We start from the raw sequence: 16,271 nt of genomic DNA on the forward strand, positions 1-16,271 counted from the left end.
CTCTTCCAGCCCACCCATGGCTGCACCACCCGCGCCAGTTTCGGCCCTTTAATAAAAAAAGAAAAAGGAAAAAAAAAAAGGCCAGACTTATGAGCTGCTGCTCAGTAGGGGGTGCGGGGGGGCAATCCCCACTCCCCTGTGCCATGTAGGGGGCTCTGCATGAGCCCATAGAAGCCACAAAGCTGCTGCAGGAGCTGGTGAGTACGGGGTGTTTTTTTTGTTTGTTTTTCTTAAAGGAACAGAGCTGGGGCAGATGGGGCAGCCATGGGGGGGGCTCGTGACAGAGCCTCCCACACAGCATAGGGCAGCGGGGATTGCCCCCCCACTGGGCAGAACCCGGTGAGTGGGGCCTTTTTTTTTTAAAAGGGCCGGGGGAACAGGTGGGGGTTGTAGGGGCTGGGGGAGCAGGCAAGGGGTGGGGTCTGGTGGGGGTCCCCGCTATGGTCCTCTCCCCCTTCTTCCAGTTCCCCCTCCCTTGGCCACCACTTACCAGCTCAGAGTCCAGGTCCAGTTCCCTGCTGCAGTGGGTAGGGTCTGCCCAAATCACCGAAGTTCTCCAAATCTTTTCCAGATTGATTCGGAGAGCTTCAAATTGATTCTGACCTTTTAACTGGTCCCCTGATTTGATTCAGATTCAGAGATTCCGCCACCGAATCGGGCCTAATCTCCTCCGAATCAAATCAGCACCCAAAACTTTGCGTAGCCCTAATGTGCATATATGTGTGCGTGGACATATGCACATGGTGCCCCCTGTGTCCCGCTCCCCCAAGCTCCAAGCAGCCCCTTGAAGACCAGAACTCTGCCAGCCTGCATGGGGAAACCCACCATTTCCTGCATTTTTCCACAGCAAATGGAAAACCTGGATCCACGCATGATACTGGGTATCTGGGACAAATGCTTTCCTGGAGTCATTCAGCTTGGGACTGTCCTTCCCAATTAGGTACAGGTGGTCACACTACCCTAGCTCTGTTCCCCATCAGTTTCCCCTCAGCTTGTTGTCCAATTACAATGTTCCTTCTCATAAGAGTTGTATTTTTTTTAACAGGGACAATTTTTTAAAAGCAATAAAACAATATATTTCTCCTACCTCATCCTTTTGGCTGAAAATTTCCAAAAATTAGTCTATGGGACATACCAGACATAGAACATTTCAAACCAGGCAATGTGTTTTACAGGTTTGAGAACTTGAAAACAACTGATTGGAATGGGACTTGTTGGACGAACTGAGCAGTAGATAGCACTGTTAGTCCTGTTTATACTAGGTGGCGGGCAACCTAGTAATCACAGATGAAGTAAAAGCTGAAGTACTTAATGCTTTTTTCACCTTAGTTTTCACAGGCAAAGTCAGCTCCAAGATTACTGCACCTAGCAGCACAGTTTGGGGAGGAGGTGAGCAACCAACTGTGGCAAAAGAACAGGTTAGGAAAAGCTGGTTTTGAAAAGCTGGACATATACAAGCCTGTGGGGCTGGATGGGATGCACCCAAGGGTGCTAAGGGAATTGGATGATGTGATTGCAGAGCCACTGGCCATCATCTTTGAAAACTCATGGAGATCAGAAGAGATCCAGCATTATTGGAAAAGGGCAAATATATAGCGCCCATATTTGAGAGAGGGAAAAAGGAGGATCCAGGGAACTACAGACTGGTCAGCCTCACCTCCGTCCCTGGAAAAATCATGGAGCAGGTCCTTGAGGAATCCATTTCTAAACACTTGGAGGAGAAGGTGATCAGGAACAGTCATCATGGATTCACCAAGGGCAAGTCATGCCTAATCAACCTGAGTGCCTTCTAGGATGAGATGACTGGCTCTGTGGATGTGGGGAGACCAGTAGATGTAATATACTTTGACTTCAGCAGGGCTTTTGATAGGGTCTCCCAAAGCATTCTTGCAAGCAAGTGAAGGAAATATGGGTTGGAAGAACAGTCTTGCAAGGTGGCTAGAAAACTGGCTATATCATTGGGCTCAGAGAATAGTAATCAATGGCTCTATGTCTAGTTGGCAGCTGGTATCAAGTGGACTGCTCCAGTGGTCAGTCCTGGGGCTAGTTTTGTTCAATATCTTCATCAGTGACCTGGAAGATGGCATAGAGTGCACCCTCAACAAGTTTGCAGACAACACCATGCTGAGGGGAGTAGAAGATATTCTGGAGGGGTAGGGTTAGGATTAAGAGAGACTTGGACAAATTGAAGGATTGGGCCAAAGGAAATGTCATGCGGTTCAACAAATGCAAAGTCCTGCACTTAGGACAGAAGAATCCCATGCACTGCTACAGTCTGGGGACTGACTGGCTTGGCAGCAGCTTTGCAGAAAAGGACTTGGGAGTTACAGTGGACAATAAGCTGGATAGGAGCCAACAGTATGCCCTTGTTGCCAAGAAGGCTAATGGCGTAGTGGGCTGCATTGGTAGATGTGTTGCCAGCAGATCGAGGGAAGTGATTATTCCACTCTATTCAGCACTAGTGAGGCCACATCTGGAGTAGTGTGTCCAGTTTTGGGCCCCCCTCTACAGAAAGAATGTGAACAAATTAGATAGAGTCCAGCAGAGGGCAACAAAAATGGTGAGGGGGCTGAGTCACATGACTTGAGGACAAGCTGAGGGAACTGGGCTTATTTAATTTAGAGAAGATAAGACTGAGAGGGAATTTAATAGTGGCCTTCAACTACCAAGAAGACAGAGCTAGACTGTTCTCAGTTTTGACAGATGACAGAACAAGGAGCAATGGTTTCAAGTTGCAACAAGGGAAGTTTAGGTTAGATATTAGGGAAAACTTTCTCACTGGGAGGGTAGAAAAGACTGGAACAGGTCGTCCAGAAAGGTAGTGGAATCTCTATCCCTGGAGGTTTTTAAGATCTGGCTAGATGGGATAGTTTCATAGTTTCTAGGGTCGGAAGGGACCTGAGCAGATCATCTAGTCTGACCCCCTGCCATGGCAGGAAGAGCACTGGGGTCAAATGACCCCAGTAAGGTGGTCATCTAACCTCCTCTTAAAAACCCCCAGGGTGGGAGCCTGCACCACCTCACTTGGAATCTGGTTCCAGACTCTAGCCGCCCTGACCGTGAAGTAGCGCCTCCTGATGTCCAACTTAACCCTTCCCTCCGCCAGCTTGTGACCATTGTTCCTGGTCACTCCTTGCGGCGCTCGGGGGAACAGGGATTCCCCCAGCGCCTGCTGATCCCCCCTAACCAGTTTATAACAGGCCACAAGATCCCCCCTCAGCCTTCTCTTTTGAAGGCTGAACAGGTTCAGGTCCCGCAACCTTTCCTCATAGGACCTACCCTGCTGTCCCTTGATCATACGAGTGGCCCTCCTCTGGACCCTCTCGATGCTGTCCACATCCCTCTTAAAGTGCGGCGCCCAGAACTGGACGCAGTACTCCAGCTGCGGCCTGACCAGTGCCGCATAGAGGGGGAGGATCACCTCCTTGGACCTGCTCGAGATGCATCTGTGGATGCACGACAAGGTGCAGTTGGCCTTCCTAGCCGCCTCCCCACATTGCCGACTCATGTTCATCTTGGAGTCAATAATGACTCCCAGATCCTTTTCCACCTCCGTGCTGACAAGAGGGGAGTTCCCCAGCCTGTATGTGTGGTGCCGATTGTTCCTCCCCAGGTGCATCACCTTACACTTGTCCGTGTTAAACCCCATCCTGTTCTCCTCCGCCCATCCTTGTAACCTATCTAGGTCCAACTGTAGCCTGTTGCTCCCCTCAATTGTGCCCACATCCCCCCACATCTTAGTGTCATCAGCAAACTTGAACAGGGTGCTTTGCACCCCCTCATCCAAATCACTGATGAAGATGTTGAACAGGGCGGGCCCAAGGACCGAGCCCTGTGGGACCCCACTTCCCACGTCCTTCCAGGTCGAGAAGGACCCATCCACTACCACCCTCTGGGTGCGACTCTCTAACCAGTTGGCGACCCATTGGACTGTATGGGTGTCTACGCCACAGTCCCCCAGCTTCCTAATGAGAATGGGGTGAGAGACAGTATCAAAAGCCTTCCTGAAGTCTAGGAAAACTATATCCACTGCCACCCCTGCATCCAATGATTTAGTGACCTGGTCGTAAAAGGCCACCAGGTTGGTCTGACAGGACCTGCCGCTGATGAACCCGTGCTGGTTGCCCCTGATGATCAGTCTTGGCTGGGATGATCTAGTTGGAGATGGTTCTGCTTTGAGCAGGGGGATTGGACTAGATGACCTTCTGAGATCCCTTCCAACCCTAGTTTTCTATGATTCTACTCTGATATTCTATGATTTTATGATTCTACTACCACCTCACTGACAGAAAATCAGCCAGCCAAGATTGATACTTTTTCCTTCAGAAATGTCTGTATCTTCATTTTCTGTCAGGTTTAGCATTTAAGAAGCTTTCTCAGGAGAATCATGGCAGTGGGCATTGAGGCATTTCTAAAACAGTTTCATAACAGTTAACTATTTTATTACTATCATTGTATTGTGACAGGAGTCTATATCACTGAGTAAATGGACTTCAAGCCTACTTCTGGGTTTGATGAACCTTTCTTTTCCTAGTTACCTACTTTGAGCCAAAGCTCTAGTTTGATTTCACACTTGCTACCAGGGCTGCACGCTCAATATGGGGTTTACTCTGACAATTCACTGATCTCTCCTTCACTGAATGTCCTTGGTTATTGCCTAATCTCCATCAGTATAACTCATTCCTTCATGTCCTCCATGTTTTCCCCTCAGTTTTCCTTTTCATTCTCTCCATAGTGTTTCCCTTTCCTATGCTGAGAGATGGTTGGGGGCCAAATGTGAGCACACAGGGGCTTGTCTTTACTTACTGTCTCTTTTGTGCACCTTAGAGAGATACCAGGAAACATACACTGCCCATTTTCTCTTGCTCCATGTCTGCTAAATGCTGACAGTGAGGCTAAGTAACCATCTTAGGGACCATGAGTAAACCCCAGTTAGCACACCCACGACAGCAAATGTAAATGTAAGTCTGGATGCATGCTCAGTGCCACTCTGGTGGCTACATCACCCCTACTGGGATTTGGTGTGCAGAGTGGGAACAAAGAGAGAGGGCATTTTTCATGGTTGCACTTTCATGTGTGGCATGTATACCCTATGTGACTTAAGTAAAGTGACTGACTAGCCTGTTCTTTACACTCTGAATTAGTTTTCATTTGTAAATTGCAGGTGCAAGCTAGCTACTCCAAGCTAATGTTTTTGCAACTGGTAACACTATTCACACACAACATTGCATTAATTTAAATTGGTTTAACGTAACAGAAACCTATCTAGCTTCTGTGTATAGACAAGAAGAGAGAAAGAAGCAGCAACAGGGATCAGGGCCAGTTTCATGCTGTTGGGAGAAGAGCCACTCAAAGCTTTTTCCTGCTGGCTTTCTTGTGCTGGCGCACACACTTCTTGGGACACTGGCCAAAGCATTGATTTCCTGAGACTGTCTTGAAACAAACCAGGGGGACTGGCATCTATGGCTAAGATTGCTGTTGGAACTTTGTTCTCTTTAGTACCCTTATTCTGGTGTAATTCCACTGATTTTAATAATGTTGTATTAGCAAATTCTATGTATTACATTTTATTTGAATATGGGGGAAAAGCCCCTCATCTTATGTTTGCATGCAAGGAAACCTTATTAAATACATTGTCTATCATTAAATTGCTGCCAAAAGGAGAATGTGCTCAGTAATGGAAACCAACTATGAAGCTGATTAAATGCAGCCAACACTGAGGATGACTATAAAACACATAGTCCATATTGGGCAAACATGCTTCTGGGATCTTGCCACAAGAATAGATTTATACAGCCCATCTAAATAGGATATATGGTAGTGCGAACTGAGTACAGTGCCCCTCAGCACCAACTCTTTTCCAACTCGTGGTAAGCTACTCCATTGCATCATTTTGACTTCCTCTTCATTCCCACAGCTGATTTGTTCCTTTCTTTCCCATTTTCAATGATTTCTGTTTTCTTCACCGGTCCTAAATGTCTGGCAAACATCACCAAACAGGGCCTCAAAAACTCACTCTGTCACATATGATTAATGTGGCCCTACCCTCCATGAGGTGGAGCTGGACCAGGCTGCCTTGTGCCTCACCTGCATGTACATGACCCAAGAGTCCCAAGACTCATGCCAAAACTCACAATTTTAGTCATGATTGGGTGCAAATTAGCACACGGATCCTTTTTGGGGGGTATCTGGAGTACACATGGAGCAGTGCTGAACCATGGCTTGAAATGCTGTTGACTTTGGTGGGGCTCAGCCCAGTGAACTATATGGTAAATCATGAGCCTTTTGGCTTTGAACTGATATCATGCATAGTTGTACTATATATAAGTAAGTACAAAAGTGTTGCTTAAAAGTGTATTTATGGAGTACCTGTGCTAAAACTTTTAGCAGTTTAAGAAAAAAGGTATGCTACATCATTTCTGCATTAAGTCTATAGGTACTATATGCAAATTATTATATGTCTGTTTATTTTGATGTTAGTGTTTTCAAATTTGCTTTTCACTTGCACATGCTCAGGGAGAACAGGGTCAGACAGTAAAGAAAGGAAGAAGGGGCTGCAAGGGGAGGAAGTTGGGGAGCAGAGGGCAAGGGGGATACCTGAACCCCCAGATTTATTTTCCCTGCTGTAGCAGTGAGAGGGAGATATATTCAAGGTGAACTTCCAGTAATTAGATTCTATATCTAAAAAATTATAACAAATTAATAATTTTTCCATATATAGAATCTAATTATTTGGGGGGCTGGCTTATATTCAGGCTCATCTTATATTCAAGTAAATATGGTATTGACAATTGTATTTCAGTCTTGATTCTGTTGTGTGCTAAATACCTTCAAATCCACTGAAGTTAAAAAGAGGTAGGGAGGCTCAACCTCTCATGAGTGGGATGTTTGCTTAATGCTGTACGAAGGTCAAAGTCTGCACTAAAAGGAGCCCATAATCACATATCTGTTGGACCAGTTGCACTAGTCATTTCTAGCAACATACTATGTTCTTGTTCTCTAACCTGAAATGAAAGCAACCATCTGTTTTGTTACCACATACAGCCCTTATGTTCTTGGCTGTAATTCTCTTTATTTGCTCCCTTCCTTGGAAGATCTTTTGGTGGGAGATTCTTCTCAGCTATGGCTTAGCTCTGTATAGTAAAGTGTTAGCAATTAGTACAACAGGAGACACTGCTTGTCTGACTCCCACTTGGAGAATCTCTGATACTTTTTCCTGTTATTTGGGACCTTTCAGAGGACAGGTTGGAGGAATAACCCTCTGTTGCTACAAAGCTTAAGACAGTCCAGGGTGGGTAAAGGTTTTCCTCATCCTAAAGAACCAGTGTCTGGAGCTGAAGAGCTGAAGAGTAGGCAGGAACACAGACAGGATATGAATGCCAGACAAAATAGCAGCAATAATGACAAATAACAGCCTGATAATTGGTTTCAGGAGTATGAACAAACACCTTACTAGTGTAAGATACCCTGCTCATTATAAAGTAATTATAATACCCCACCAATTATAAAATGAGTCAGTGCAAAACTTGTCTTAATATTTGCATAAAAAGACAATATTATGTACTTTTATGACTTTCCTACCCCAACTACTGAGATTAAAACAAATCAAAGCTTATTAATTTTGTTTAAAAGGCCAGATTTAGTTTGTTCCAAGGAAAAGTGAAAGTAGTGAGAGGAAGTTCATGTCTGAGAAGCTGGATGGTGGAAAGTAAGGCACATTCTGCCATGCAGTCCCATCCAATCCCTGCAGCATATGGTATTTGAGAGTGGGCTTGGTCAGCACATGTACTTCTTATTCCAGCTGGTTCATTGCCGTTGAACTTAAATGCTTGTGTTTCACTAGAGCAACAGGTGGTGTTTTTGTACTTGATCAAATGATAGTGCAAAAGGAAAGGTTCAGATACAGGACCTGCAAGTTTCCCAAGTAGACCTACACATAGGTACACAGATATAAGACAAGTAGACAGCTGTATTCATGTAAACACCCAATATGGTCAGATTGGAAACATGCAGGTTTATGTACTCAGTCAACCTGTTCCCCATTTCACTGGTAGAGTTGGACCTGCATAATCTGCCTGCTTGGTGAATTTGCTATGCTTCTCTATTAACATGGTATATGCTAATGCATTAATTTGGCCACACATCCAATTTTGCTCTGCACAAGATCACCTCTGCAATGCTATGCTTTCATGTGCTTCATATTCATTACTCTACAAATAGGTGAAACATCTTTTACAGTCTGGAACATACTCAGCTGTTATTTCTCCAGTAATTAATGTGAGCATTTTCTTCATTGTAGCTGGTTAACAGGTTGTGCATCTAAGAACCCTGAACTGCTGCTCAGACCTAAATAGCATCATTGCCTCTACCGTAATCCTTTGAGCATGACTCGCTTTTGAAAATGAAATATTTATTCTAAAATAGCTTGCATCTTAAATATGAGTTAATTAAAAAAGGAAAAAGCTCTTATATGCACTATAGCTGCGTTATTGTAAATCATATAAGATATATCATTTGTATATTATGTTTTTTTTTTTTCTCAAATTGATACTTAGAAAATTTGGGTGCATCTTAAATTCAAGGGTGACTTATTTTTGAAAGAACATGGTATTCTTGGCAACAATCAGGTGTTAGAATAAACTATCCCTCTTGGGAATTATGTGCTTGCTTTGCAAAAGAGGAAAGCAATGGGGATATCATTTCATTTTATTTCATTTTAGAACAACAGCAGCTAGATGTTATGGCAGTGAAATCTTTAGAAAGTATTGCCTATATATGAAGAAAACCGAAAAATTATACAAAAATATAAATAAAAATTTAGCACTTCTAAGTTCATTTGCAGAAACCTATGTTATACATATTCAAGGCCTTTCCTAGAAGGATGGGATGGCACCATATCCTGTTCTGTTCTGAACATCCAAATGGATAACAGGCACAATAGGTGGTGGCTGAGCAATGCATTTGCCTTACAAGATATGCATGCATGGGTATGAATGACACTTGAATGCAACCAGACATGTTCTCCAATAACAGTTCTTTTAAACCATTATTTCTCTTTGAAAGTGGCTTTGTCCTGCCTCCTTTCCACAAGTGGGGAGTGGCTGAAAAGTCCCCAGAAATTGTTATCTCTCACTAGTGACAGTAGCACTACCACCAGTGCTACTGTGGTAAGCATATTCCTGAAGGCTCAGTCACTAAATCGGTCTGCGGCCTGGTGTGACTGCACAAGCTATTGCTCTCTTAATAGCTCTTCTCTTTGCTTTAAGTTTGCCTTAGATCTTTAATCAGTACTTGTAGAGCAATTTGAGAGGATGGAAAACAATAACAGTTTCAAAATAAAGAATACAGACTTATTGCTACCTTGTGGTTTTATACCCATTTATATTTAGATAGAGCCATTTGATTTGTTATGGGGGGAAACTCCTATGAACATACATATTCATATAATACTTTTAATAAAAAGTTTTGACATTTACACTACTTCATGTTTTAAATGGCATCTGCCATTTAAAACTGGAGTTCTGTGTAGTTGTGGACACGTGGTTGATAGCCTTTACAGTGCTTTTGTAATGTGTCTTAAAAAACAAAGAAAGAAGCAAGATAATGTAGAAGAGTCTCCTATGGAAAGTGTTCTTTGTCATCAGAGTGCTAAATCTCTTTCTGCTGGAGCTGAAAATTATTACTGATGTTTCAGCTGCAGGGTCTTGCATTGATACCAGTATGTCAGCAGGGGGGTCCACTAAATCACAGGATTCTCTGCTAGTGATTTACTGCTAGTGTCCTCTGGCACAAAGGAAGTGTAAGTAGTTTTGAGAATCAGGCTTTCCAAATGTTTGTGTGGGAGAATGGAATGGCACATATTACTGAGTATAAGCTTAGAAAATTTCCTGGACAAGTTGGCAAGAATAAGGATTTTCACTTGAATGAATGATATTTGAGGTCCAAACCAAAACTCTTAACCGTGTAACACTTAATATTTTAATTTAGAATGTGAACATCCCTATCAAAAAAGACCCTCAGGTTTATACAGTCTCTTTGGGATTAGGGAAAACCTGTTGGTTACACAGTTCACAAGTTTTTATGAAGATTAATTTAGTCCATGTGGTTTCATTGCCCTTTAGCTTCTCCTTTGTTTCAGGTCTGCACATAAACTTAAAGAGCTTTGCTTTTGTAGTAGGTTTCACACTGTTGTAGTTACCATACAATATGATGACAATCAAAATTAGTATTCCAACTGGGTGAAGAAGTTGCAATAACTGTTTCTGCTTTATCATAAGCAATCAGAAAAACACATAGCGTTGTTTTTTCTCTCTGACTGGGTGTATTTAAAAGCACCTCTAAGGCAAGCACGAAGGCCCTCTTTATAAGTAAGGTTACAGTTATTATGCAATTAGCTGGTTAATTGTGCAATTAACTGAGACCAGGTACATGTGCAAAGTACCTATCATGCCATAAAAAGGTCCAACCAGCTATACCGTTAGATCATGAAAATGTGTACTAACTTTAAAGCTGGTTGCTATCCAGGTTTAATTTGTACATATAGCCGGGTCTGCCCTGGACGCTAGGAGCCCTGTCAACTAACATGGCTCCCAGCTTCAGGGGTGTACCATGCACAACTGGGGCTGGGAGTCCCACAGCTGAGGAGACTCTCAGCCCTGGCAGTGCCCAGCAGCTGGAGACTCTGGGTCCTGGCAACTCTGGAGTGCTGTTATGATCTCCCAGCCCCATGGATACATGAGGCACCCTGGCGCTGGGAGATCACAGCTGCTACAATCTTCCAGCCATAGAAGCACCCCACACACCCCTGGGATTGTTGAGATCCCAGTGGAGCACCCCCACGGCTGGGAGATCAGAGCAGCTGTGATCTCCCAGCCCCAGGGTGTGTGGGGAGCCCTGTGCCTGGGAGATCACAGCAGGAGCTTGCTTCTTGCTGGTGCAGGAGGAGCATGGGATTGGGCTCCCTCTGCACCAGCAATAAGGTGCAATGGGATCTAATGCACAATCCCACAAACATGTCTCCTGCCATGCATGTGTGGCATGGCAGGAGGTGCGATTGTGTGGATCATGCATTGGATCCCATCGTGCTTTTACCTGCACTTGTAGAAGAGTCCTAACCTGTATGACTTCTCCAAATATTTCTGCCAGGACATGACTTTGAAATTTGCTCCTTATGAATGTTTGTGTCAGCAGAACTTGATCTCTAAAATACTGACAGAAAACAAGAGTCAAGGAACACAGAAAGGGTCAACTGAATTATTTAAAAATTTGAGTGAATATTAATAGAGAAATGAGTACAGTACCTGTTGGCATCTAATTACTTGGTTAGTTGTGAATATCAGAATACATCTGACTACCTCTAAATCTTGAAGAACAGAAAAATAGCTGAAGGGAGGCAGGAGTAAAGAGGAATACTTTAATTATGCCTTGATCTGAGAGAGAAGAAAATGTAAATGATAAAGCTCCTAATATAATACCTGCTTATGTTGGCTGAATACAGAAACACTTCAGAGTAGTTCATACAGAACCAGGGGAAAATAAATTAAATTAAAAGGTGGGATCTTCAAAACTGACAAAAGAAAGCACTTATTCTCAGAAGTAGAATGTATTGCCACAAAAATAATTTATGCCAATAAATTAAGATTATAAAAGGGAGTGGATGTTTATAAGGATTTCAAAAGTATCCACTTTTATAATAATTACTGGTATTTTTGGAAATGATATGAAATCTCCTGCTTCTGGGCCTAAGTTAATCTGCTAAATCAGGATAAAACCTAAGGTGAAGAGGGAAGGATTATTCCTTATCGCTCTACTGCAGGGTTCTTTACCTTCCCTCAAAACATCTGGTATTGGCTGCTGTCAGGTATGATGGTTGACTAGACAAACCATTCTTCAGAAATGGAAATTCTATGTTCATATGACGGGAACAGAGTTAAAAGAAAAACAAACAAACAAGCCATAATAATGTGAATCAGCAACCCTACAAGGACACAACACAGCAAATTGAGCTTGAGCATAAATTTACTAATAGGGATTTAAAAGGCAATACATTAAAAAATAAATAAAACATTCTAGTAATGGGAATCTAAAGAAACTGTTAAAGGAACTAACCCCAGATTTAAGCCACTGTCACTGAGAGGAGAATATGACCTAATAATTTAATGCTGTCATGTCATTCTGGGCAGAAGGTCAGTCATTCACAAAGCCAAAAAGATGTCATATATCAGTCCTGTCTCATATAGCACTGGGCAAAACTATTTCTGTGACGAATGTACAGTATAATATACATTTCAGTGGAGGTTTTTTTCTACAGTAATGTGTTTGAATTTGCCAGAGTAAATATGGTTATGCTAATTACTACTCTATTAATACAAGCTGTATCTTTTTCACATGGTGCTGATCATTTGTACATAATGAGTTTAGTATGTGCCAAGGCCATATCCAATTGCTGAGAGAGGGAGTAAAGGAGAGCAAGGTAAGTAGCAACAGCGGTGTTAGCACTCTTTCAGCAGACTAGACAGTGAGTAGAGAAGCACTGTGGACTTAAGGCCTTTTGTTAGTGTCACTGCACCACAGTATACTCTAAATTAATTTTCTGGGATTATATCACCTTTGTAAGACTGAGCCAAGCAAAACGCTAGTTAAAATTTTTGGTTAAATAATACATCAATAAATTAAATGGCTACTTTCAGAAAGCTGTCATATTACATCCAGGTTTAAAACCCTGCCTTTTGTGCTGTGCCTCATTTCTGTTCACACTTCCATTTTCCTACCATGTGGAAGTGTCACTTAGGGATGGAGAAAGAAGACAGTGGGTGACAAGTTTCATCTTGAGCTAGTTAACAGAGGAGCCTGCAATAATACAATTATCTAATGCATCCTGAGGTGTGGAATCTGCATGTGAGCAGGTGCTAGAGCACAGCAATTAAGTGAAAGAAAGAGGGCATTTTTTTAAAAAGCAACAGGGAAACTGTGAAGACGGTGTTATGGATATCCTCCGCAGAGCAGGTGAATAAGTAACTGGTTTAGAAATGTGCTTTCTAACACTGGGTTGGGAATGTAAGGCAGGAACCTGTTCAGTATGGGTCTGTACCATTTTACTTCATGCCTTTTTTAGTCAGAATTCTGAAACAAGTGTAGGATATTATTTACTCAGGGTAGATGAATGGACACACTCCTCAGTGTAGTTCTGCTGTTAATGCTAACCCTAACCCATAAAACAGTGATTCTTAACCAGGGTGTTGCATGATGTTAACACTATTAGGTGTGCAAACGTGATTCACAGGATAAACCCATATATTTCAGCTAGAAATCTACAGTTATTAATTTTCTATACTAAAAACATAAAAAAATAAGAGTTGGCATTTTCCAAGGGGTACGCTGAGTCTAACATGGGGTGCCTTGAATCTACAAGTTTGAGAACTGCTGCCATAAAGACCCTTTGTAAACTTCCTGAGGGCACTGGGTTTTTAGTGCCCACACTTGTTCAGTCTTCCGTCTCCTTTCAGCAGTCTGGGTCAAGCATGGATGTAAAGATGCATACAAAGGCAGCAAAAGCGAGTACAGCCTCAGTAAGGAGGATGCAATTGTCTGTCATCTGTTGACTTTGACGGGGTGCTAGTAAAAAAATGTGTTGCCACTCTTCACTTTCGTATGCACATGCTGTATGCCTCTAGTGGGCGCGTCCACACATGCAGGCACATGAGCTTGCAGCAGCTCAGATAAGAGCGGTACAAATTTGCTGGGGATTTTTGCCTCAACGCATGTGCCTGGACATGCACTTTGGTGTGGGGCAGGTGGTGCTACTTGGAGCAAAAAAACCTTGTCCAGCTCCTCCTGGGCCTGCTGCCAGGGGGACCTAGAGCCTGGGGCTACCACCTGTGCTGGCCCCAGCAGTATAAAAAGCTGGTGATGAGCAGCTCAGGGAGCTTCTGCGGTGCAGCCAGCTGGTATTTGGGGACACTAGCCCCTTGTGTCAGCTGGACTGCTGAAACAGCCCTAACCTAGAGTGGCCCCTACACCCTCTACCCACTGCAGCAGTCTGGCAGTGCGGACTGCTGCTGACCTGCTGCCACCTGTGACAGCATCCACTCCCGTGAACCTGTGGTCACATGGCTGCATGCCTGCCAGACCTGGATGGGGTGCCCCTGCTTTCCCATCTGGGCAGCATTCGCCCAGAAGATGTACTTCTTGTGGTTGCCTGCTTGGAACTGTCAGATTGTCTCTTCTTGCCCCCAGTTGGCCAAGAGGTCAGCCACCTTGTCTGCCCTCCAGCTGGATCCCCAGTGTTGGCTCTGGATAGGTTCCTCTGCATGGGTCTCACAACTTGTCTCACCAGCAGAGATCCTGGTGTTCCCTGCTTAAAAATTGCAAATCCTCTGATAAGAAACCCAAATTCTGTCATTAAAATACCCAAAACAGTGTTCTTCCACTATTCAAATGAAATGCCACTATATAGAGAGGGATCAGTTAGGCAGTGTTTTATTGATATATTTACAAGTTTAAAACAATTTGGAAGCCAGTGCCTTTATCATCATCATAAAATAAAATTCTTTGGCATTTATTTTGAGGGGGGGTTTGTCATAGAAAAATCAGAGCTGCCCCTACCCTTTCTGCTCACAGATGGCCCACAGCCCCCTCCCCCCCACAGGAGCCACAGCTCACCCCTGTAGCAGCAGTGTCTGTGGGGCACTTGGGGCTTGCTGTGGCCAGAGTCCCCCCTGTGGCGCAGCGCAACCCTGGCTGCCTTGGAGCCAGCACCGCCTCTGCTGTTTGTTGTGGGTCCAGCCTGGCTCAGTGTGGCATGGCACAGGGCCGTGTGCCTTCGGGCAGCTCTGGGCTACTTGGGCTGGAACCTGGGGCCCAGCCCCGCTCACAGGGACCACATGTTATGCTGGGCCAGGTCCTGCCTCCATGGGCCCCACACACAGCCAGACCGGGCTGATTCCATAGAGGTAGGATGCGACCCGGCGCAATGCGCGGTCCCTGTGAATGGACTGGACCCCAGATGATGGCCCAAGCAGCCCGGAGCTGCCCAAAGGTGCACAGTCCTGCACCAGGCCCTGCTGGGCCAGGCCCACAAGAAGCAGCACAGGCAGCGCTATCTCTGAGGCAGCCAGGGCCACGCTGTGCCATGGTGGGGCTTTGGCCGCAGCAGGCCCTGAGGGCCCCATGGCCACTGCTGGACTGTGTTCCCTTTAATACATTTTGTAGCGTCTTGTGCTGTTTATACGGAAACTCTAGCAAATGAATTCAGGATAAAATTTTTAAAATCACCTAACATGCTTAAGACACTTTTGAAAATGTCATATAAGAATGTTATTTTCATTGAAAAACAATGGTTTCTGCACCTTTAAAAGTGTTCCCCTGAACCTATTTTCTGAATATCACATTTAGCAGGACATGGCCTGGTCAGTAAGAACTCCCAGAAGAGGATTGTTATTGGATATTTTTCACGTGTGTAGTGTATGAAATGTCTGCCATATATTAATGGCACATCAGTTTTACTGCAGTGAAACTGGAAGCAAGGGGAATAAACAAATAAATGTGATAGCTATGGGAAGCAAATCCTTTAAAGATTTTGTTTGACTAGTGCATCACTCCATTGATTAAGCAGGATGCAACAAGACAATTGTACTCTAAGCGGAAGCAAGGATTCCTGCAAAGATCGATAATTGTACCCTGTCATATATAAACCCTTTCACAAAACCCGGAGGCAAACCTAATCCCTTCCTTTTTTTCATCATTTATTTGCAAAAGCTAAATGTTCCAACCAAACAAAATGGACAGAAAAGATGGGGGAGGGAGGGAAGTCTTAGGAGGACATTTGTGTACACAAGTCTGACTGCCAGAAACTGATAGAAATATAAATACCAAGACTGGGTAAAATAGCTGTAAATCTATCTCACATTCTCCACTTTGGGAAAAGCGGTCAGAACAGGGCTGTTCAGGAAAGGGCTGCCATCAGCTCTTGCTGAGGGAGAAATTGGGACACAGCTCAGCACTATTTGTTTTCATGGAGGTTTAGATAATAAAACACAGAAGGCTGAAAAGAAAAGGGAATTTGATTTACTATGTTCAGGGCACACATTTTCTAAGGTCTTCAGACTTCAGCTGTCCCTCAATTTTTGCTGTTTCAAGATTTTTATTGCTTCTCTTTACACATTTTCCATCTGGGTTGTCTGGGATGATAAAAGTTTCAGAAATGCCAGAAGCAAAGAAAAAGTGAATGGTTTGCAACAAGGAAACATAGTCCCCTCCCCCCTTCTCCCCTC

The 16,271-nt window shown here is 43.9% G+C and overlaps 1 protein-coding gene across 1 annotated transcript in view; it reads right to left on the reverse strand.

The window, feature by feature from the left end:
• RSPH14 (radial spoke head 14 homolog) overlaps positions 1-16,271 on the reverse strand; it is a 282,158-nt gene that overhangs the window by 57,460 nt on the left and 208,427 nt on the right. The gene's annotated exons all lie outside the window — the stretch shown is intronic.

This window comes from Gavialis gangeticus, unplaced genomic scaffold (genome assembly GCF_001723915.1).
Source record: "Gavialis gangeticus isolate Ggan-Ray unplaced genomic scaffold, GavGan_comp1, whole genome shotgun sequence".
NCBI lineage: Eukaryota > Metazoa > Chordata > Crocodylia > Gavialidae > Gavialis > Gavialis gangeticus.